This window comes from Drosophila ananassae, chromosome XL (genome assembly GCF_017639315.1).
Source record: "Drosophila ananassae strain 14024-0371.13 chromosome XL, ASM1763931v2, whole genome shotgun sequence".
NCBI lineage: Eukaryota > Metazoa > Arthropoda > Insecta > Diptera > Drosophilidae > Drosophila > Drosophila ananassae.
This window is the reverse complement of record NC_057931.1, coordinates 221,379-245,584: the sequence shown is the minus strand read 5'-3', so window position 1 is coordinate 245,584 and position 24,206 is coordinate 221,379. Positions and strand designations below refer to the sequence as shown.

The 24,206-nt window shown below is 45.6% G+C and overlaps 2 long non-coding RNA genes across 4 annotated transcripts in view; one reads left to right on the top strand and one right to left on the bottom strand.

Moving 5' to 3' along the window:
- Nucleotides 1-544: 544 nt before the first annotated feature.
- On the top strand, nt 545-13,498 carry LOC116655169. Of its 3 annotated transcripts, none has more exons than XR_004310320.2 (4): nt 545-702; nt 1,871-1,969; nt 3,336-3,466; nt 13,377-13,498. It is a non-coding gene; the product is annotated as an uncharacterized LOC116655169 (long non-coding RNA). The 3 variants fall into 3 exon arrangements; XR_004310321.2 differs by lacking the exon at nt 545-702 and adding an exon at nt 1,005-1,429 and having other exon boundaries at nt 13,380-13,498; XR_004310319.2 differs by lacking the exon at nt 545-702 and adding an exon at nt 1,006-1,429.
- The window catches only part of LOC116655170, a 45,653-nt gene continuing 31,645 nt past the window's right edge, over nt 10,199-24,206 (bottom strand). The window contains exon 6 of the long non-coding RNA XR_004310322.2: nt 10,199-10,867. This is a non-coding gene — a long non-coding RNA (uncharacterized LOC116655170). The remainder of the gene's footprint in view (nt 10,868-24,206) is intronic.

Genomic DNA, 24,206 nt, shown 5'->3' with positions numbered 1-24,206 from the left:
CTCATATTGTAGCTATTTTCAGTACGCATTGGAATATAACAACAGTAAATTATCACCTAGTTATTTCACATTTCAAGGAAGAAATGATTGAAATGCGCAATTAAATGTAAGAGACGTTTTTAAAATAGTTTTCTAGAATAGAATTTATTTTAAATAGAATTTATTTGTCAAATTAAAAAAGAAAAGAAAAAGGTGTTAAGTTTGGCCACTCTATGTAGTCGGGAGCGCTCTCTGGCGCTCCCTTCCCCTGGTGCTCCACTCCACACGGCAGCATCACCTCTCTCGTTTCTTTTACCGTCCTTTCACTTTTCTTTTGGGCTTCTTCCAATTGAGAAATTATCAAGGTGGCATTGCCAGTCATTATTTCGCCATCGATCCAGGCATTTCAAGTTTACGAAAAGTGTTAGGGGTCATTTAATTGCTTATTTAACTCCAGAAAGTGCTGAAAAGGGCAAGTATCTAGATTAATTTAATTGAAAATGACGTAAATATTCAGATTTTAAATTTAAATAGGCAATTATGTGGCGAAAAAGTGTTGGACTGGTTTTTTCTGGAACTAGACTGGAATTTAAGACGCCATTACTGTTTTGCATGAACATGCGTGCATACCTATGTATGTATGACTACTGAACCTAACGGTAGTCGTGTCAATTTGAACGCAATATTGGAACAGAAGACAACATTTTATGTGTATATTTACATGTAAGTACTTTCAGTTATTTAAATAAGAAATTTAATATACGTAAATTTAAAAAAACAATAGTAAATTTGAGATATCCATATTTTTCTTGCCTACTTTTAAGGGCCCTAAAATCTAATATTAAAATGAATTTATTATTATGGGAAATAAAATATTAAATCCGTCTAATGGCCACCCTTTTGGAGAGTGTCCACCCTAAATAGTTGGGAGCACTCGCTCGCTCTCCCCATTTCGCGTGCTCCTTCCAGCATCACCTCTCGCTATTCCTTCCATTCTTTCATTTTCTTTTGGGCTCCTTCCAATTGAGAAATTGTCAAGGTGCAGATCGGAGCAGGGACTGGCATTGCCAGTCAGTATTTAGCCTTCGATTCAATCAGTTCAAGTTTAGGAAAAGTGTTAGTGGCCATTTAATTGCTTATTTAACTCAAGAAAGTGCGGAAAAGGACAAGCAAATCGATTCATTTGATTAAATATGAAGTAATGATTCCGATTTTCAATTTAAATAGGCAATTATGGGCCGAAGTGTTGCATATTTTCACTCGTATTAGTATGTGTGTGTGTGTGTAAAAGTCGCCATGAATTTAAGACGCAATATTTTACGCATACATACATACATATGTATGTATGGAGGAGAAGCCAAACTTAAAATGTATGATTACTTAATCTAACGGGAATCACGTGCAAGTAAATCGAAACGGAAAACGGCAGTATATATGTATATATTCATATGTGAGTTCTTTATAAATATTGAAACCATAAATTTTTGTTTTCTGTTTGCATATATTTTTAATTTTTAAATCGAATTTAATTCAATTACAAAATTTTAAATCAAGAAAATGGTTCACCCTTTTGGAGCTGGTCCACCCCGATATGTTGGTCGCACCCACTAAAGCTCCCCTTCTCGTGCTTCCCCCCACCCCTCTCACTAACTACGTTACACTCGGTACGGTTAGAATTAAAAAAAAAACGGTACTTTATCACATTACCTTTTGCCTTTGAAACGAGAAACTATTTAAATGCGCAATATATTTTGATATTTATTTTCGAAGCTTTTAAAACTAAAAAATATAACATGAAATGCCATATACTTAGATATTTTTTAATATTAATAATAATGCTTTTAGCAAAATAACAAGTTTTTATAATGATATTATCATTTATCTTTTTTAGCCCCAATTAAGCCGTTTAAAATTTATGGAGAATAAGGAATATTTATTTCATTATACGTAAATTGGACTGGAAAACATCAATCTGTATGGATATTTATATGTGAGTGTTCTTTTATTTAAAAAATTATACTAAAAATGCAATAACTGAAAAAAAACTTTAACAAGATTCGTTTAAAATACTACAAGTAACGGAACGTAAAAAAAATTGACCAGTTTTTTTTAAATTAATACAATAGTACAATAAAAAAATTAATGAAATCCAATTAAATTAAGCAATCCAACCATAAAATATGGTCAACCTTTTTGGAGTATATCCACCTTAATTAGTTGGGAGCACTATGCCCAGCTCCCCCTTCGCTGCTATCATCACCTCTCACTCTGCTCCACCCGCACTGCACCTCTACCGCTGCAACTCTAGCGCTACTCCTCCCACACTGCTCCTCTCTCACTGTCTCCCCCAACTCTGCTCCTATCCTTCATTTTCTTTTGGGGCTCTCCATTTGCAAAAAGTCAATGTGCGGATCGCCGCGTGGACTGGCTGCGCCAGTCATAATTTAGACTTCCATTGCATCAGTTCAGCTCGGAGAACACTCCGGGACTTCTTAAAATTTAATTGTTGAATTTGGACATGCTCAATCATGATACTCGCTTAAAATATTACAAGAGGAGGCAAATATTTAATATTAGACTGTGTAGAATTAAAATTTATGATTTTTTGTTTAATTTAACAAAGAGAATAACTGTACATATATTTTTTTTTTACAAATTTTTTTAAAAGCAAGGTAATTAACAAATTTTTAGCATAAATATTTTCTACTTTCCCATTTTTCTTGCCTACTTTTAAGGGCCCCTAAAACTCAAATAGCATGAAAGAATGCTTTTTTTGTTTGCATATAATACTCTTAATGCATATTTCATAATTATAGTTGAAATATAATTTTTCATCCGAAACATGGCCCACCCGTTTGGAGATTGTCCACCCCAAATAGTTGGGAGCACTACGTAGTGCTTGTTCTCTCCCGCTGACCCTCTGCAGTTCTTTCCCAACACTGCTCCTCTCCTTCATTTTCTTTTGGGGCTCTCCATTTGCAAAAAGTCAATGTGCGGATCGCCGCGTGGACTGGCTGCGCCAGTCATAATTTAGACTTCCATTGAATCAGTTCAACTCGGAGGAAACTGCGGGACTTTTTGAAATTTAATTGTTGAATATTGACATGATCAATCAGGATAATATTACAAGAGGAGGAAAATATTTAATAAACGATAAAAAAATTTTTTTTTTTCAATTATAATTCATCAATTTTTTGTATAATTTATAAAAGAAAATTAACATTTTTTTCGTAAAAATGTGTATGTAGTTTACGTATAAAATGTAAGCATATTATAACATATTTTTATATTAATAATACTACTTTCACCTACAGTCCTAGTTTTTATAATAAAATTACTGTTGTTCTTTTTTTTAGTCCCGATAACGCCGCTAAAAATGTATGGAGAACAAGGAATATTGATTTCAAAATCGTTAATTTTATTCAACATAAATTGGACTGAAAAAGATCAATCGGGATATTCTGGACATCAGTATGGATATTCATATGTGAGTACTCTCTATTATTCAAACAATTATAATAAAAAGAAATTTATGAATTTAAATTAGAAAAAAACTATAACAAGATTCAAGTAACGTAAAAAATTAATATTTAAATTTATCAGTTTTTTTTTTTAATTAATGCAGAAATAGAACCATACAAAAATTAATAAAATAGAAAAGTTCATGAAGAATAATTATAGGATCAACAGAATATCAAAACACAAATCGATAATTAATCTTTTGAATAGCTTTTTATTTATTCAATTTTAAAAACAAGTTCAATTCAAGTAATCCAATTTAATTTTAAAATACGGTCCACCTTTTTGGAGTAAGTCCACCTTAATTAGTTGGGAACACTATGCCATTCCAGCTCCCCCTCGCTTCTATCATCTCCTCTTCCTCTGCTCCACTCGCACTGTCTCCCGCAGCGCTGCTCCTCTCCTTCATTTTCTTTTGGGGCTCTCCGTTTGCAAAAAGTCAATGTGCGGATCGCCGCGTGGACTGGCTTCGCCAGTCATAATTTAGACTTCCATTGAATCAGTTCAACTCGGAAGAAACTCCGGGACTTTTTGATAATTAATTGTTGAATATTGACATTATCAATTAAAATTTAAATAAATATAATCAATTAAAATATTAAAAGAGGAAAAAATTTAATAATAGACTTTTTAAAACTTGTCTTTAATTATAATTCATGATTTTTGTTCTAATATTTTTTTCTCACATATTTTTTTGAAAACGCTTTAGTTAACGAATTTAAAGCATTAATATTCCCTACTCCCGCATATTTCTTGCCTACTTTTAAGGGCCCCTAGAAATCAAATAGCATGAAAGAATGTATTTGAATTTGCATATAAGCAAGTCAACTTTACTTAGTTTATACTTTAAATTAAAATATAATTTGACATCTGAAAAATGGGCCACTCTTTTGGAGATTGTCCACCCAAATAGTTGGGAGCACCCTGTAGTGTTGGTTCTCTCCCGCTGCCCCTCTGAAGTTCTTTCCCAACACTGCTCCTCTCTTTCATTTTCTTTTGGGGTTCGCCATTTTCAAAAATGTTAATGTGCGGATCGCCGCGGGGACTGGCTTCGCCAGTCATAATTTAGACTTCCATTGAATCAGTTCAGCTCGGAGGAAACTCCGTGGCTCAAACGAGAATTTGAATATTGACATGATGAAATGCATTAAAAATCGCTTTTATTATTACAAAGGACGTAACAAATTTAATATTTATTATTTTAAATTTTTTTATTGAATTTTTTTGCAATAGGATAGAAAAAGTGAAATTAAATATTCTACAAATAGTATTCAAAATTATACAAGTTACTCAATGAATCTGCTATAAAGGCTCTTAGAAATAGATTTTTACAGAAAATTTCATAAAAATAATGGAAATATAGTTTTTTCCGGCCGTCTTTTTGAACGGTTGTCCACCCTAAGTGGTTGGGAGCACTCTCTAGCATTGGCCCTCTCGCACTGTTCCTCTCGCGCTGCTCCTCTCTTTTCTTTTCTTTTCTTTTGGGGTCCTTCCATTGTTCAAAATGCCAATGTGCGGATCGCCGTGGGGACTGGCTTCGCCAGTCATAATTTAGACTTCCATTGAATCAGTTCAGCTCGGAGGAAACTCCATGATTTAAACGAGAAGATTCATGATTGAAAAGTAGCATGACTGATTGAAATTAATAGAAATAGGAGACTCGCTAGGAAGCTAGGAAGAAGAGGGAAAAATTTATTTAATAATAGTAAATTAATAGTTTTTAAATTGACAGAAAAGAAATAGTCAAAATTTATGGAAAAGTCAGGACTCTAGTGGGAAGTGGGAAGGAATTTGCGAAAATAGAGAAGGGTTTGAACCTTTTCACTGATCCCTGCGCAAGCGACGTGAATGTTCAAGCAGATGAAATCACATACGCACCCCCCGCCCCGCTACGCCAGGGCAGTGACAGGCGAGGACATGTCTTTCGCAAATAATACACATACCATTATCGCACGGAGCCAGGGCCAGGGCCAGGGCCAGGGCCGGGGCAGGCATGCAGTGTGGATATTTATTGTGTTATCGAAATAAATCACAAATAAACATAAATAAACAAACCAGAACCGAGCCTGAGGAGAGATTTGTCAAAAAGTAGTCGTCTTCGCCATCTTCCAAGGCGGCGGCAGGCACTCACGCACACATGCACACACGCACTCGGGCAGACGTGCTCGAGATGCGCCGCAAAGTATGCAAAAATGCTACACAAATGAAAATACTTTGCAGAGTTGATGTGCTCGTCCTGACGAGAATTTATGGGCCTGATGGCTTTCGTCGCCTGCGAGATGTCGATGGCCGGCTCGTAGGCCGCTCCTGTGCCTTAGTCCTGGGTCCTTGGTCCTTGGGCCGCCCTTCCCCCGATTTCTCCCAGTGCCTGCTTCGCCCCGCCCCGCCCCGCCCCGCCCCGCCCCGCCCCGCCCCTCGCTCGCTCGCTCGCTTGGTCACATATCAAAATAAGTCTGATGATCCAATAAAGTGCTTATGCCGCAACGGTGGCTTAAGGGTCCTCCCCCGCTCTCCCGCTCTCCGCCCCCGCTCCCCGCCTGTCGCATTAGCGTCGCAGCCTTTTGCATAGCATACTTTTGCGGGCCGGCCTGTAATGAAAATAAATGCGTTACATTTCAATACTTTCGCCCCGGCTCTCCCTCTACCGCTCCCCGGCCGATTTTGCCATTTTTGATTTATGCGAGTGTCTTCTTGTATGTGTGTGTGTGTGTGTGTGTTAGGGCGTGTGTGTGTGACACTTGCTGGGGACACGTGGAAAAGCTCGAGAGTCTGCCGGAGAAACTACTGCCGACGAGAGCATCTCACTAGGGCCCTGCTGCAGCGATCCCTGGGAAGTCTGATGCCAACCCTTGGCTGCTAGTGTCCTGGCCACGGGTGTGTACCACCACCCCCCCTCCCCCTGGCAGCACCCTCGCGCATCTGAAGATGGCAAAAGGAAATGATTTATTTGTGGCATTCCAGGACTTCTGCGAAGGACTCGCAGCTGCTTTTAATACATTTTTCTCCTTTCGGCATATTTGGGACTCCATGCATGACAAATTGTTAAGAAAGCGCACTTCCCCCGCCCCCCGCCCTCTCGCTCGATCCGGCACATGTGCTCTGCTCCGGCCCCTCAACCTCCCCCGCGCCTATCATTGAAATGTACTCGAGGAAATTCCGCAAATGCCGCGATGCCAGCCCCACCATCTTCCACCTCCTGCCTTCCGGGGTGGCCCGGCCTCCAAGGGTTGAAACGAAACGGGGGCCTGCATGCATGAGCAGTTCATTGAGTTGACATTGAGTGCTTGTGATTTATGTTGGATTTTTGCCACTTTCCGCCAAGCGGCTGCCGGGGGGAGGGGCCAGCCGTCCTGCCATCCTGCCGAGGTGCAGGAGCTGCAGGACTAGAAGGGCTGCGTTTTTTTTCGGCAATTCCTTCGAACGGAGCGCTACCTGGCTGCTGAGTAATGGCCTCTGACGTCTTCGGCTGCCAGCGCTTCTTTCTTTCTCGCTTTCTCGTTTTCTGTTTTTAAAACCCGGATTGCGTTGCGTCACCAGCAGTCGTCAGCCCCCTCCCCCTCCCTCTCCTGCCCTGGGCCTGGGCGCCCCTCCGACCGACCGACTGACTGACTGACTGACGACTGGGCTGCCATATATCCAAACTAAATGTGTCACGTCCAAACAACAAAAATTTCATTTATATTCGCATGCGAGGGGTGGGCGGGAAGCGCCATAAAGCTGGGGGGCGGGGCTACCCTTTGGTTTATTTTAAATTTGAAGCAATTTGAAAGAGTCCCCAGAACGGCACTCCCCCAGCTTCATAGCCCCCTTCCCCCTGCTCCGCTGCACAAAAAAATCCACCTACTTCGGAGGGTGCGAAATGGTTACAAATTATGTGCAGTATAAGCTGGCGCTGCTCCCCCCCCCCCCCCACCTTTCGCCGGCGGGGCACTCTTTTGCTGCGTACGGCGTTTTAAGCGGCCACTTCCTGCCACGCCCCTACCCGCCCCGCCCCGCCACGGCAGCCACAAATCAACGGAAGCGGAAGTGGCAATGGAAATGGAAATGGCGACAGCGACAGCGCCAGCGAATGAAGCAAAGCCGCAAAGGTGCGAAAAGAGTGCGGCAGGAGGGGCAGGAGCGAAAATAATGCAGGCAGATGAAGATGGACGAGGAAGGAAGCCTTCTTCGGGCCACTCCGCAGCTCCAGAGCCCCTGCAAACAGGCCCCAGCTCCTGACGCCTCAAAAAAGGGGTGTACTCTCGGAAAGGGTGTGCAGATCACAAAAAACTGCAAAAATGCGGGAGAGGGCTTGAGATATTCCATTCCGAAGTTGCAAGAACAAGAATCTGGCCGAAAATAGGTTGCAGATGAGTGGCTTTAGGATTCTTTAATATTTTTCACTTGTTTAATGAAAGGACTCAGATAGCCTTTGTCCTTTTTGGAGCCAGGCTCCTCCTCTGCCCGTCCTCTCCTTACCCTCTTCTTAACCAAGAACTTCCAGACCGTATCTGCAGCAGATCTGAGCCAACCATTGGCACAAGAAGAGCGGCGGGCAGATAAGGTCAGGGGCCACCGCTGAAGGCCGTCGGCCGGAAATCGGATTTGCTCATATCGTGTCCCGAGTCTGATTTGTTTGCATAACTCCGAGGGCGGCCCGAGGAATTCCGAAGGACATGCGTGCAAGTCCATCAAGTGGGCAGAAAAATCCCAAAAAGGGAACTTCCTTGCCCCGAGGGGCGGTGCGGGTGCTACTTTCCTCCGGTAGACCGCAGCCCGGCCTTAAAGTGTGTCATTTTAAGGACAGCCCCCGCCCCTGCTCCCATCACCCACCACCCCTCTACCCTCTATCAACCACCCACCACCCACTGGGATATCCGAACCCGTTAGCTCCTCAATTTTTTTTTCGCAAAAATGTAAAATTTTTATTGTTCGTGTTTTGCTTTTATTGCCAGCAGGCGCCGCGCATCTTCCGCCGTAGATCTCCCCCGCCCCTCCCTTCTCCCTTCTACACTGCACCAAACGGGGTGGTCTTACAAGCCTTCCTTAGTCCTCGAGCAGAAACATGAACCCCCTTGGGAAGCGGCCGTTTCTCTCTCTGTGCCTCCCGCTTGATTCTCGATCTGACTTTCCGCCTTTTCCCACATGTCGTATCAGCGAGGACTCTGCCCATCCTTGCTCTGCCCATCGTCCTTTGTGCTTTCCCTTTTTTTCGCTCGCTTTTCGGCCGATTTTGCAGCGATTTTCAACGCATGGCCCGCAGGGGTTCTTTTCCTTCTCCCCCGCCCCTCCGGGCGCCGTATTATTTCGTATTTAAAAATAGATTTGCATTTGTGTGTTTGCGTTTGGCTCTCGGTTCTGGGTTCTGGCTCTGGGTGTGTGTGTGTGGCGCGGTGTGTCCAATTGATTTATGGTTTTCGTAAACAACAAAAAACTGGCAAAGGTTGCGTGGTGGGAGGAAGGCGCCGGGCGGGGGAAGGCGCAGAAAGGGCAGCCAAAGGGTGAAGTCGAACAGAGAAGCCCTCCGTCGCGGCGCTTGTTTACTTTTGCGGTTGTTTTGCGGTCTCGCTCCTCGGAGTCTATTGACTCTCCAACTGATCCTTTGGGTGTAATTGCTGCCCTTGTTTGCGTCCATGCGGACAGTTGATCCCCGAACCAGATCCCAGTAGTCAGTGGCTTCCATGATCGTCCTATTTGCGCGGAAACTGATTCCATCTCACCCGCCGCCCTTCCCGGGCTGATGTTGCACGTTCGGAAGGAGGCAGAACACAATTAACTGGCTTTGTCGGCAATCGGCAAGACACCACATGCTCCTCCTCCGCCCCCAGGCCACTGTCGCCAAGAAATGAAAAGCCAGAGGGCGGTCCTGGTCCCAGGCAGGAGGACAGGAGGGCGGAAGGACGGGAGGACGGGAGGCAGGAGCAAACAACAATACACAAATAAATTGATGTCATTTTCGTTTTCGTTACGTCTCAAATGGAATTAGTGGCATCCTAAAAAATAAACGAGGCAGCGCGACATGCAGAAAGGACAAATCCTGGCAAGTCCTGGCGGGGGGAGGAGGCAGGAGCAGGCCAACGAGGGGGAGACACAGACACAGACACAGCAACAGAGACAGAGACAGACGTCACTTAAAACTCAGATAAACATATTCGCGAATTTGTTATTATCAGAAAAATATTGCTCCAGCAAGCCCCGGGGTGGCTTCAAGGAGTGTTCGCAGAGAGTGCCGGGGGTGGGGGGTGTGAATTCCCCAGCGACTGCATGTGACGCGTTTTGCATGCGGTTTGGGCGCGTTTTCCGAGCGGGTGGCTGCCGGGGAGGGCTGGTGCTGCAAATTACTTAAGAAGCCGAGTCAGGCAATCAAAGATCCCAGCTCCTTGATAGGCAATGGCATGTGTGTGGCTTGGTTGTGTTTTTTTATTTGTTTGTTGTTTGTTGTAAGTTGCTCTTTACCGCGGCAAGTCCCACGGCTGTCAAGAGTCAAATGGGTGTCTCTCCGCCCTGTAAGAGATACTCGAAGAGATACAAACCACCCACTATTGATACTCACCCTCTTCCTTGCATCCTTCCTCCGTCCTGATGGTCCTGCCAGCCACTACTTGGCCAAGTAGCACTCACCTTACCACCCCCGCCCCCCGATATGCAAAATGGCGATTATTCATAAATCATTAAACACCATTTGGCATTCGTGGGCTGGCGGGGGCTGTTGTAGTCTGCCCTAAAATTTTTATCGCTTTTCCAACAAACTGCCGCTGAAAAAATCCTAATGAGCCAAGGGCACAAAAAATAACATCAAAATTTCCAGCATAAAAGCTAAAAAACTTCGGAAAAAATCAAAGGACGCTTCCCAGCCAGGGGAGGGGGTGCCGCGGAGGCGTGGCGATGATGGAAAGGGGGTGGCTGGCTGGCCCGGCCAGTTGGCTGCAGGACTCGGGTGCTTTTTTAACAAGGCGCCCGGGCAGAAGACACCAAACGAGACTCGGACGAAGACATTAAAAATTTTGTTTGATACTTGGTCGCGCCCTCCCCCTCTGCCCACCGTGCACTGAAAAAAGTAGAAAGTTGGGAGGTTTTTTTTGGGCAAAAAGCATTTTATTTAAAAGTCAGTGCCGAGTTACATTTTCTGCGTCTGTAGCGCCCCTCCTGCCCGCCGCTGCATCGCGATTGCCGCTGCTTATACATCACTTCAAATTCAAGCTCCGCTTCGGCCGCTGTTCTGGTCGTTTGATTTCCGCTTCCGTTTGCCGTTGAGATTAAAACATTTTCGTGCGTTTTTCCCTTATTTCCCGATGCTTTCCATCGCCGGCTTCTGCGTCCGTATCTTTTACGTTTCGCGGACCAGCGACCACGGATGCGGATATGGCTTTGGCCGCGGCTGCGTCTCTATCTGCGAAGCACATTAAATTAAAAATTCATCTTTAATCAGAAATTATTGTTGCCATGTCTAGGTGAAGTAAAGTACCAGAGGGCGTAACTAGAGAAGTTTGGTTGGGAGCGTTGGGAGAGCTGTAGAATGGCATATTGGTACCCGCTGGCACTTGACACTGCACCCCCACTCCTCAACGATAGAAGGCCCCTTAGCTTCCTTGAAAACCACAGCATAGAAAACCCCCACTACACGCCCAAGCCCCCTAAAAACCCCTTCATATATGTAGAACCCCTGCTCTAAAGACCAACCCCTGTTCCACAAAACGCCTGAACTCCGCGCCCCAGAACCCCTGCATTACGAAACCCCCAAAAAGTGCTGCGCCCTGAAACCCCTGCAATAAACGAAAGTTGGAACCCCTGCAAGCCCTAGTATCCTGGAAAGCCATACATCCCCAAAACCCCAAAATACCCCTTGCATACTGAAACGCCTGCATACGAAAACCCCAAACCCCTAAAAACCGATCTGACCCTTGACCTCTGACCTTGTCGTTGGCCTTTGACCTCCCATCTGAGAACCAGAGACCAATGGTCAAAACAAGGTACAGGTCAAAAATCTCACTTGTGACCTTGACTTTTAACCTCACCTTTGACCTTGACGTTGACCTTTGACCTTGACGTTGACCTTTGACTTTGACGTTGACCTTTGACGTCTCATCTGTGACCAAGAGGACGGAGGGCAACGTGAAGCTCAAGCCAAAGGTTAGAGGTCAAAGGTCACCTCTCACCTGTGACCTTGACTTTTAACCTCACCTTTAACCTTGACGTTGACCGTTGACCTTCGACCTCTCATCTGTGACTGAGAGGTCAGAGGTCAGCGTCAAGGTGAAGGTCGATGGTCGGAAGTCGAAGGTCTCTTCTCACCTGCGACCTTGACTTTTAACCTGACCTGTGACCTTGACTTTTAACCTCACCTTTAACCTTGACGTTGACCGTTGACCTTCGACCTCTCATCTGTGACTGAGAGGTCAGAGGTCAGCGTCAAGGTGAAGGTCGATGGTCAGAAGTCGAAGGTCTCTTCTCACCTGCGACCTTGACTTTTAACCTGACCTGTGACCTTGACTTTTAACCTCACCTTTAACCTTGACGTTGACCGTTGACCTTCGACCTCTCATCTGTGACTGAGAGGTCAGAGGTCAGCGTCAAGGTGAAGGTCGATGGTCAGAAGTCGAAGGTCTCTTCTCACCTGCGACCTTGACTTTTAACCTGACCTGTGACCTTGACTTTTAACCTCACCTTTAACCTTGACGTTGACCGTTGACCTTCGACCTCTCATCTGTGACTGAGAGGTCAGAGGTCAGCGTCAAGGTGAAGGTCGATGGTCAGAAGTCGAAGGTCTCTTCTCACCTGTGACCTTGACTTTTAACCTCATCTTTGACCTTTGACGTCTCATCGGTGACCAAGACGGCGGAGGTCAACGTGAAGCTCAAGCCAAAGGGTAGAGGTCGTTGACCTGCGAGCTTGACTTTTAACCTGACCTGTGACCTTGACTTTTAACCTCACCTTTAACCTTGACGTTGACCTTTGACCTCTCATCTGTGACTGGGAGGTCAGAGGTCAGCGTCAAGGTGAAGGTCAGGGGTCAAAGGTCAGAAGTCGAAGGTCTCTGCTCACTTGATCTTGACGTTGATCGTTGACCTTTAACCTCTCATCTGTGACTGGGAGGTCAGAGGTCAGCGTCAAGGTGAAGGTCAATGGTCAGAGGTCAAAGGTCAGGGGTCAAAGGTCAGAAGTCGAAGGTCTCTGCTCACTTGATCTTGACGTTGATCGTTGACATTTAACCTCTCATCTGTGACTGGGAGGTCAGAGGTCAGCGTCAAGGTGAAGGTCAATGGTCAGAGGTCAAAGGTCAGGGGTCAAAGGTCAGAAGTCGAAGGTCTCTGCTCACCTGTGACCTTGACTGTTACCTCACATTTGATCTTGACGTTGATCGTTGACCTTTGACCTCTCATCTGTGACTGAGATGTCAGAGGTCAGCGTCAAGGTGAAGGTCAGAAGTCAAAGGTTAACGTCAAGGTCAAAGGTGAATGTTCAAAGGAGAGAGGGCAAAGGTCACGGTACGGTTCAAAAGGGTTATATAGGGTTAGGGGTTATCGGTTGTGCAATTTTCGTATGCAGGCGTTTCAGAATGCGAGGCTTTTGGGGGTTTTGCGATTTATGGCTTTGCAGGGGCTTTAGGATACTAGGGCTTGCATGGGTTCCAACCTTCGTTTACTGCAGGGGTTTCAGGCGCTTTTTGGCGCAGCGCTTTTTGGGGGTTTCGTAGTGCAGGGGCTCTGGTGTGCAGGGTTTTTTTTGGGCTGTGGTTTCTGGGGTTTTAAGCGGCTTTGTATTGCAGGGATTTTGGGATGCATCGGGGTCAAGTAGGGACTTTGGGGAGTTCGATTTCGAAAGAAATTTTCTAAATATAAATGAACTTAAATAAATAATTATTATTACAATTAAAAAAATATAATCATTTTTTATTTCAGAAGGAATTACGAGGATCCTGCCTGAAAATGGAATAACGTTGTATTGAACAAGTCACGTTGTTATTTTGTACCGTTTTAAAAATTAATAAAAAATAACGATAAGAAATTTTACAAGCCAAAAATTGTGTGACTTTTATTTACAGGACTTCATGCCCGGTTAGGTATCCCTCGCAAGGATCAGATGAGAATTGGCTGAGATACAGCTATCGTTTGGGCCCATATAGGGGTTTCGAGGATTTCCAAGGGGGTCCTTGGGAAAATTTTGAGAAAAAATTGTAAAAATATTCGGTTTCCATATTTTGATGCAGAATGATGGGGAATCGAAAAAGAAAGCTTTTGAGGTATCCCTCGCAAGGATCGGATGAGAATTGGCTGAGATACAGCTATCGTTTGGGCCCATATAGGGGTTTTCGAGGATTTCCAAGGAGGTCCATAGGAAAATTTTGAGAAAAAATTGTAAAAATATTCGGTTTCCATATTTTGATGCAGAATGATGGGGAATCGAAAAAGAAAGCGTTTAAGGTATCCCTCGCAAGGATCGGATGAGAATTGGCTGAGATACAGCTATCGTTTGGGCCCATATAGGGGTTTTCGAGGATTTCCAAGGAGGTCCATGGGAAAATTTTGAGAAAAAATTGTAAAAATATTCGGTTTCCATATTTTGATGCAGAATGATGGGAAATCGAAAAAGAAAGCTTTTGAGGTATCCCTCGCAAGGATCGGATGAGAATTGGCTGAGATACAGCTATCGTTTGGGCCCATATAGGGGTTTTCGAGGATTTCCAAGGAGGTCCATGGGAAAATTTTGAGAAAAAATTGTAAAAATATTCGGTTTACATATTTTGATGCAGAATGTTGGGGAATCGAAAAAGAAAGCGTTTAAGGTATCCCTCGCAAGGATCGGATGAGAATTGGCTGAGATACAGCTATCGTTTGGGCCCATATAGGGGTTTTCGAGGATTTCCAAGGAGGTCCATAGGAAAATTTTGAGAAAAAATTGTAAAAATATTCGGTTTCCATATTTTGATGCAGAATGATGGGGAATCGAAAAAGAAAGCTTTTGAGGTATCCCCCGCAAGGATCGGATGAAAATTGGCTGAGATACAGCTATCGTTTGGGCCCATATAGGGGTTTTCGAGGATTTCCAAGGAGGTCCATAGGAAAATTTTGAGAAAAAATTGTAAAAATATTCGGTTTCCATATTTTGATGCAGAATGTTGGGGAATCGAAAAAGAAAGCGTTTAAGGTATCCCTCGCAAGGATCGGATGAGAATTGGCTGAGATACAGCTATCGTTTGGGCCCATATAGGGGTTTTCGAGGATTTCCAAGGAGGTCCATGGGAAAATTTTGAGAAAAAATTGTAAAAATATTCGGTTTCCATATTTTGATGCAGAATGATGGGGAATCGAAAAAGAAAGCTTTTGAGGTATCCCTCGCAAGGATCGGATGAGAATTGGCTGAGATACAGCTATCGTTTGGGCCCATATAGGGGTTTTCGAGGATTTCCAAGGAGGTCCATAGGAAAATTTTGAGAAAAAATTGTAAAAATATTCGGTTTCCATATTTTGATGCAGAATGTTGGGGAATCGAAAAAGAAAGCGTTTAAGGTATCCCTCGCAAGGATCGGATGAGAATTGGCTGAGATACAGCTATCGTTTGGGCCCATATAGGGGTTTTCGAGGATTTCCAAGGAGGTCCATGGGAAAATTTTGAGAAAAAATTGAAAAAATATTCGGTTTCCATATTTTGATGCAGAATGATGGGGAATCGAAAAAGAAAGCTTTTGAGGTATCCCTCGCAAGGATCGGATGAGAATTGGCTGAGATACAGCTATCGTTTGGGCCCATATAGGGGTTTTCGAGGATTTCCAAGGAGGTCCATAGGAAAATTTTGAGAAAAAATTGTAAAAATATTCGGTTTCCATATTTTGATGCAGAATGTTGGGGAATCGAAAAAGAAAGCGTTTAAGGTATCCCTCGCAAGGATCGGATGAGAATTGGCTGAGATACAGCTATCGTTTGGGCCCATATAGGGGTTTTCGAGGATTTCCAAGGAGGAAAATTTTCCCCATGGGAAAATTTTGAGAAAAAATTGTAAAAATATTCGGTTTCCATATTTTGATGCAGAATGATGGGGAATAGAAAAAGAAAGCTTTTGAGGTATCCCTCGCAAGGATCGGATGAGAATTGGCTGAGATACAGCTATCGTTTGGGCCCATATAGGGGTTTTCGAGGATTTCCAAGGAGGTCCATGGGAAAATTTTGAGAAAAAATTGTAAAAATATTCGGTTTCCATATTTTGATGCAGAATGATGGGGAATCGAAAAAGAAAGCTTTTGAGGTATCCCTCGCAAGGATCGGATGAGAATTGGCTGAGATACAGCTATCGTTTGGGCCCATATAGGGGTTTTCGAGGATTTCCAAGGAGGTCCATGGGAAAATTTTGAGAAAAAATTGAAAAAATATTCGGTTTCCATATTTTGATGCAGAATGATGGGGAATCGAAAAAGAAAGCTTTTGAGGTATCCCTCGCAAGGATCGGATGAGAATTGGCTGAGATACAGCTATCGTTTGGGCCCATATAGGGGTTTTCGAGGATTTCCAAGGAGGTCCATGGGAAAATTTTGAGAAAAAATTGAAAAAATATTCGGTTTCCATATTTTGATGCAGAATGATGGGGAATCGAAAAAGAAAGCTTTTGAGGTATCCCTCGCAAGGATCGGATGAGAATTGGCTGAGATACAGCTATCGTTTGGGCCCATATAGGGGTTTTCGAGGATTTCCAAGGAGGTCCATAGGAAAATTTTGAGAAAAAATTGTAAAAATATTCGGTTTCCATATTTTGATGCAGAATGTTGGGGAATCGAAAAAGAAAGCGTTTAAGGTATCCCTCGCAAGGATCGGATGAGAATTGGCTGAGATACAGCTATCGTTTGGGCCCATATAGGGGTTTTCGAGGATTTCCAAGGAGGTCCATAGGAAAATTTTGAGAAAAAATTGTAAAAATATTCGGTTTCCATATTTTGATTCAGAATGTTGGGGAATCGAAAAAGAAAGCGTTTAAGGTATCCCTCGCAAGGATCGGATGAGAATTGGCTGAGATACAGCTATCGTTTGGGCCCATATAGGGGTTTTCGAGGATTTCCAAGGAGGTCCATGGGAAAATTTTGAGAAAAAATTGTAAAAATATTCGGTTTCCATATTTTGATGCAGAATGATGGGGAATCGAAAAAGAAAGCTTTTGAGGTATCCCTCGCAAGGATCGGATGAGAATTGGCTGAGATACAGCTATCGTTTGGGCCCATATAGAGGTTTTCGAGGATTTCCAAGGAGGTCCATAGGAAAATTTTGAGAAAAAATTGTAAAAATATTCGGTTTCCATATTTTGATGCAGAATGATGGGGAATCGAAAAAGAAAGCTTTTGAGGTATCCCCCGCAAGGATCGGATGAGAATTGGCTGAGATACAGCTATCGTTTGGGCCCATATAGAGGTTTTCGAGGATTTCCAAGGAGGTCCATAGGAAAATTTTGAGAAAAAATTGTAAAAATATTCGGTTTCCATATTTTGATGCAGAATGATGGGGAATCGAAAAAGAAAGCTTTTGAGGTACCCCCGCAAGGATCGGATGAGAATTGGCTGAGATACAGCTATCGTTTGGGCCCATATAGGGGTTTTCGAGGATTTCCAAGGAGGTCCATGGGAAAATTTTGAGAAAAAATTGTAAAAATATTCGGTTTCCATATTTTGATGCAGAATGTTGGGGAATCGAAAAAGAAAGCGTTTAAGGTATCCCTCGCAAGGATCGGATGAGAATTGGCTGAGATACAGCTATCGTTTGGGCCCATATAGGGGTTTTCGAGGATTTCCAAGGAGGTCCATGGGAAAATTTTGAGAAAAAATTGTAAAAATATTCGGTTTCCATATTTTGATGCAGAATGATGGGGAATCGAAAAAGAAAGCTTTTGAGGTATCCCTCGCAAGGATCGGATGAGAATTGGCTGAGATACAGCTATCGTTTGGGCCCATATAGGGGTTTTCGAGGATTTCCAAGGAGGTCCATGGGAAAATTTTGAGAACAAATTGTAAAAATATTCGGTTTCCATATTTTGATGCAGAATGATGGGGAATCGAAAAAGAAAGCTTTTGAGGTATACCTCGCAAGGATCGGATGAGAATTGGCTGAGATACAGCTATCGTTTGGGCCCATATAGGGGTTTTCGAGGATTTCCAAGGGCGTCCTTGGGAAAATTTTGAGAAAAAATTGTAAAAATATTCGGGTTCCACATTATGATGCAGAACGATGGGGAATTGAAAAAGAAAGCCATTGAGGTATCCCGCTCAAGGAACGGACTGATCGGAATTGGTCGAACTGAGAGCTGAGGTCGGCCATAGTAAGATAGAAAGTTGCGATTGATGACTAAAATTGGGAAATAATCGAATGGAAAGCCGAAAACGGAAAATGAATAGCTCTGAAGAGGGAAAGCCATAGGCAAACCATTAAGGCGTCATTGCGGGGATGCTTTCCAAGTCGATCCAACAAGCAAGGCAGCTTGCACAAAGATTACCTGCGAATAAGTTGGCTGATTGTTTAACCAGCGCCCTAACCGCCAAAAACCTCAGCCAACAATTTCAACTTAATTAAATGCTTCTTTAATACTTTTGGCTGGCAAACAGAGGAAGGTGGCTGGCGAGAGCAAGGAATGAGGCAACGCATTCGCATTAACGTTCATATGTGTTTGTTTGGCCAAGAAAAAATATGCCAACAAACTTTTCAGGGAGCAGGGTGGTGGGTGGTGGCTGGTGCGTGTGTGTCGTTCGGGCCAAAATAAAGTTGATTAAAATTTGAAAGATTTTTGACAGTTATTATGCGCCAGCGGCTGGATAAACTGAGGAGAAGCTCACAACTTTTGTCAGAAGTGTCAATATTGGAACTAGGCGCCATGGAAGAGTTACGATGGAGTCTCTCTAATATTTGTAATCAGAATTGGGGATTCCATTACTTTTCTGCCTGTAGAAGCTCACCCATTCCCCTTTCCCCTGAACTGAACTAGATCGCTTTCAGGATGTGGGAATCGCAGACGGCAAACTGCAGATAGAGTGGCTGAGCTCGATATAAAATTACATTTTATAGCACTCGGGGAGTGCTATTGGGGCTATTCCAAGGACAGTGGCCTGGTGGGGACAGCCAACTAGCGGCTGGAGAGAGCGGTTCAATTTAATGAGCAGACGTCACAACTTTCCGCTACGTTGGACGCGTTAAACTAATCAACGTAGAAAAAGCCGGCCAGCCAGCCAGCCAGCCATCCAGTCGGGGGTGCAACCACTAAGACTGCCCGCCTCCGCCCCCGCCCACGGGCAACAGTTGTTTGTTTGTCTGCTCAATTGCTTGTTAACATTTTGTGCAATTTGCGAAAAGGGGGGCCGAAACTACCTGTAAACATGGAAAAAACCAGAAACCAATTGAGCGTGAGTGCGCCAATATGTGTGCGGGCCGGCTCGTAGAAAGTCATAAAATGTAATAGTTCGAACGGGGGGGGCTGTGTTATGGCTGAGAACTAATCGCCGCAGCTTTTTCGGAGCGCCTTGGGCCAGTTAATGAAATGGCCGTGGAGAGTGACCTGGTCGGGGTGGCTGGGCAATTAAAGGTCAGCAGTCGCCGCAAATGAAGATTTCCTCCAGAGACGTGCTGGCTACAGCGCTGTTCGATTTCGATTTCGGTTTAAACAACTGCCCAATTAATGGAACGAAAGGAGACTCTCTGCATTAAGTGGCAGAGGGCCATAAAAGCCATTGCAGTTGCTCCGTTTGATTTTTTTCTAATTTTCTGAATGGCTCAGAGGCGGACTCCCCCGCCGGACAAAATCAACTCCTTCGCCCGCCCCACTCCGCCACAATCGAGCCAAATCAAATCACACAAATCGGGCCAAATCGCTGTGGCAGCTCGCCTGTGGCAACCGACAGCAGAGGCCGTAATATATGCCACGACATAAACATCAAACAACAACCCCATGGAAATCTGACAAGCCGGGCGCAGGCATAACTCACGCTTATGACTTTTAAGGGCACATCAAGACCCTTTCTCCGTGCGGATCCCCAAAGAACACTATAACCAATAAACATTGTTGCCGGATTGCTTGTCTTTGCAGCTAATAAAATCATAAAAAATAAGTGGCCGGGAGGTGGGCCGTGGCCGGGTTGGTTGGCAATGACAATTTTTTATCACTGGCCTCGGCGAAAGGCGAAAGGCGCCGGGCTCTATGGCCCAAAGAAATGGATGTATGGATGAATGGGCTATCTTCTCCGCAACCGAGTCCGAAGACGGAGTTTGCGACTCGATACGCACTGGAAAAAAGCGTGTGTCCTTTCTCTCCCTTTATTTCAATGGACTTGGCCCGAGGAGGACAAATGCTCGCAGTGTGCCTGGCGGAGGAGGGGCTGACTCGCCCGAATGGCATCACAATCCATGCAAATTGTAACAAGGATAATGGCAAACTCTCGAAAGACCACCGCAAATAGGACGGAAGGACTATGACGACAAAGTAGCACGCGCCTGGCAGCCCCAACGAAAAAATGAGACGCACACGCTTTAGTGCCACTTGACAAATTGGTCAAGTGATTTCGCAAAAAACGGACTCAGGACGCAGGACTCGGGACGAGGGTGCGGCCAGTGGATGAAATTGGGAGGACGCTATCAGGTCAAGCAATAAAGAATGGGGCTCCCCGGGAGGCCAAATGAGCATAGATTTGAATATCTTTTCTGAGTTGGACTATCCACCGATTCGGCCATCGATTTCCGGTGATCCCGGCGCGACCTGATTCGAAGTGCCTCCCCATCCCCCACGTAGAACCGATGCTCGGCTCATCGACTGGCGCGGTTGACAAATCGCTTGTCTACGTGTGTGTCCCGGCTCCCGGCTTATGTCCGGGGAGGGGGATGGCCTGGACAGACAGCTCACTCGCAGGACTCGAACTCGAAAGGGGGTAGAACCCGCCACCACAACCCGATCTGCCATGCCGCCGAGCCACATCCCGCATCGCTCTTTTGTTGCGAATTCCCTGGCAGGCTGCTGGAATGCGTTTCAGGTTCAGTAATTGTCTGTTTGATGGCCCATACAATTTTGATTGAATTCAATTATTGGCCAACCCTTTAGGGGTTCCCTGCTTTTTTCCGCCACCACCCTAATTTGGGGGGAGGGTGCTGATTTTTTAGGCTTTCGTTTGTTGGCTTTAGTGATTTGCAATAAGTTGCCTGCTCTGCTCTGTTCTGGCTCGGATCATATGCGAAAAATGCTGTTGTCATGGTTTGTTTATTTAGTGCGGATGTCCTTCGCAGGCCCCTTAACCCTTGGCCGCCCTCTCGTCCGCCTCGGCTCGTGTGTGCTTTTTTTCCCCCGCTTTCTAGCTTTCTGGTACGGGGGCCCTTGAGCCCAAAGGGTTCGGTTTCAGTTTCGCTTTCGTCTTTATTGGCACGGCCCTTACCTTCCGACTCCCCCGAAAGGACTCTGGCTCTGCGTTCTTGGCCGACCAAGTAGATTAAGTGATTTTCAAGTCATGTCCTTTCTCGGCGTCCTGATGGACTGCTGCCACAAGAAAGCCGTGTCATGTCGGGTGTGCGAATTTGTATTTTTGTGGGTGCGTGCGGGCACTCTGTTTGTATTACAAGGGTTATTGAGCAAATCACCGGGGGCATGGGCCCGAAAGCGAGCAATGAAATCTAGTTTGTTGGCATAATTTGTTTGATTTTTATTAGATAGACAATGTGTGAGCATGGCGACCGGACTTCGCCAGCCACCCACCCACTGCCCGCCAACCCTTTTTCTATTATTATTTTTTCCCTTTTTGCAGAGTCATATTAGTGGCACTTTTGCAGGCGGATCCTCGTGGCTCGCAACAGCCTCTGGCCCGACACGTTTCTGTTATTAATTTTTATTACGAGTCCGAGCAAACTGCGCTCACCTTGTTGTATCCACACACTCCCCCAGCCCGCGCCCGGCTCCCGCATTTAGTAAATTGAATTTATTAACACGCCACCAAAAAGAAACAAGAGACCCCTTTTCCCCCCTTCCGGCCGAAAAATAATTCTGGCACTAACAAGGCCATTACTGCAGACCTGCGAGCAAATGGCGCCTTTGACGACTGGCTCTTTGATTGTAACAGATAGGATGTATCGAGCCGGTCGGTCTCCGAGGACCGCTCACGGAGAAGACGCATAAATATCAAAGCACTCATAAATTCCGCCAAGTGCCATTAATTTCTTGACATTCTGTATGCATATGCACCCCCGTCCGCGACTCTGCCGCTTGCCAGGCGCCACTGGCCACCCCTCGAACGGCAATGATTCTCGAACTCGCGCGGCAAGTGCGCTGGCATACATTTTTAATATCAAACCATTTGTAATAAATAAATGGCGGAGGCGCAAATGCCAGCCACGACGAAATGGAAGCTCTAATGGGAGTCTTCGAGGCTGAACTGCCAGGGATTTGGGAGTCGGGGCTAGTGACTCTCCCAGTGGCCAGCCACTCCAAGCCAAGCGGATGGGGAATCGAAAGTATTCCTCATCGCAGTAAGTGGAGGCCTCTCAGGGCACCTCCGCTTCCGCCTTGGCGCAGTCGGGCGAGTCGGGGTCTGCCATATTGTTGCTTCAATTTCGAAAATTGCAACAATCACAATGCAGCGGCGCTGACAATACCCACCCACATGCATATGCATGACAACAGAGAGGTGGGTGGTGGGTGGTGGTGTGCGTGTGTATGTGTGTGTGTGTGTGTGTGTATTTGTCTACATGACAAGTAGGCAATATTTGCATACTCAATTGCATTGTAAATTTTTCTATGCACACTCACACTCACACTCACACTGACAAGCGCAGAGGCGCAGTGGCAGCGACAGCGGCACAGACACGCCCACAGTCTCAGAAAGTCGCGCCTAAGTGTATGCAACGCAAACAGATGCAGGATATAAAAATGGGGAGAATAGCAATGGCAGGAGGAAGAAAGGCGAAAGAAACAGAAACAGAGGCAGAAGCAGGAGCAGGAGCAGAAACAGAAACAGAAGCTGCAACAGAAGAACAGAGGAAAGGAATTGTGAGCGAAAAAATGCTGAACAAAGCAATCAGAGCAAGTGTATCTGTGTGCAGCGGTGTATCCGTGAGATACGTGAGTCCCTGCGAGTGTGTGTGTGTGTTGAGCTGTTGATGATGACTCTGACGACAAAGAATCTGAGAACGATGACGACAACGTATGTACAGTTTTCATTTGAATGACAAAAAGTCAGGTGGGCCACCACTTGAGCGCCCCCTTTTCCAGCATACGTGTATGGCTGTGTGTGTGGGTGTGGGCGGTGGGCGGTGGGCGTGGCTTGACTGACTGACTGTATATAAATATGCGGTGCAGTGGGGGCCTGCCCAACCACCCTACCGCCCTACCGCTCTGCCGGCCCCTCGGCCTGCCGCCCACCAACACTTAACATATTCTAATTATTCATGCTTATTTTGTATTGTGTATGGGCGCTGCTTTGTCGGCTGGCGGTGGAGTGGGCGGGGGGCGTGGGGGCTACCAGGACCTGGCTGTCTTATTAAAAATTACAAATAGTCGTCGCTTGCGCCGAGGCTGCGGGGGGGAGTGGGACGGGGAAGAGTTGCAAATTAACTAATGTTCCGTGGACTAATGCCGTGGGAAAGGCGAGCTGGAGAGGAGGCTGATAAGATAGGGATGAGTCCTTGCTAGAGTCTAGGACCGATATGAAGGGCAAGGACTGCTCCTTATACAATAGTCTCAATTGAGAGCAGAGCCAGGAGCCGAAATGGCAAATTAATGCAAGCTGTATTCGTGTATTTCTTTTATTTACAGATGGGAGCTCCTTTTTCGCATTAGAGGCAACGGCACGCACAGGCAACTGAACAAAACTGAAGCGCTTTGCACCAATTCTTGCGAGGATGTCAACAGCAACATCCAAAGCAAGCAGAAGCGAGTGAAGCAGAGCAGGGCAGGGCACAACTAAACCACTCACCACACCCCCACCCACATACATATGCAGTCAAGAAATATATACGTTCGCCCACACGGAGGCACACTAATGTTGATGACAATGTTATGGGCGTCATGACAGCCATAAGCGCACTCGACAGTCCGAACTGGGCGTGACACCTGCACCACGGCACCACGTTCGCTGACGATGCAAGTAGCAGCGCCTCCCCGCCTCTCCGCCTCCCCGCCATCCCTGCCACCCTGTCGGCCCACCTCACACACTCGTGGAAGCAAAAATATTCAAGAATCTCAACGGGGAGGTGGCAGGCTGCAGCTCCCCTGGATCGGTCGGGGCCGGGAGATGATTGTGGCTTTGCGGGCCGGGCTGGGCATCAGTTTCGGGGGACTGAAGCCTCATTGATATTTCCCCGAGCTCTGGCCACACTGTTCGGGCGGGATGTGGGGGAAGAACAAGCGTGAACCGAAAGAAAGCGTTCTCCTGAAAGACTCTCATTTGTATCTTGGATTTCCAACGGCCGACTGGCACTGGCGATGCCCTCAAAAGTATGCAACGCCAAAAGCAGACCAGCACACCTGGGCGGATGGGAGGATGGATGGGGAAAATGCTTCCATCCAAAGACAGGGGCCGGGCCTGCCATCCTGGCCATGAAGCCGTTCTTGTTGCGAGCTCTGTGTGTGCAAGAGATTTGCAAACTAAAGCCTCATCACAATGTCCTCAAAATTCAAATAGCAACAACAGCAACTGTAGTTGGGCACGAAGGACCACCCCACCACAGGTCCTGCCTGGCCCGGCCCGAAGACCCCTCGGAGGGGGGCCAGGCAAGGCGACTGCAGTCTGAAGT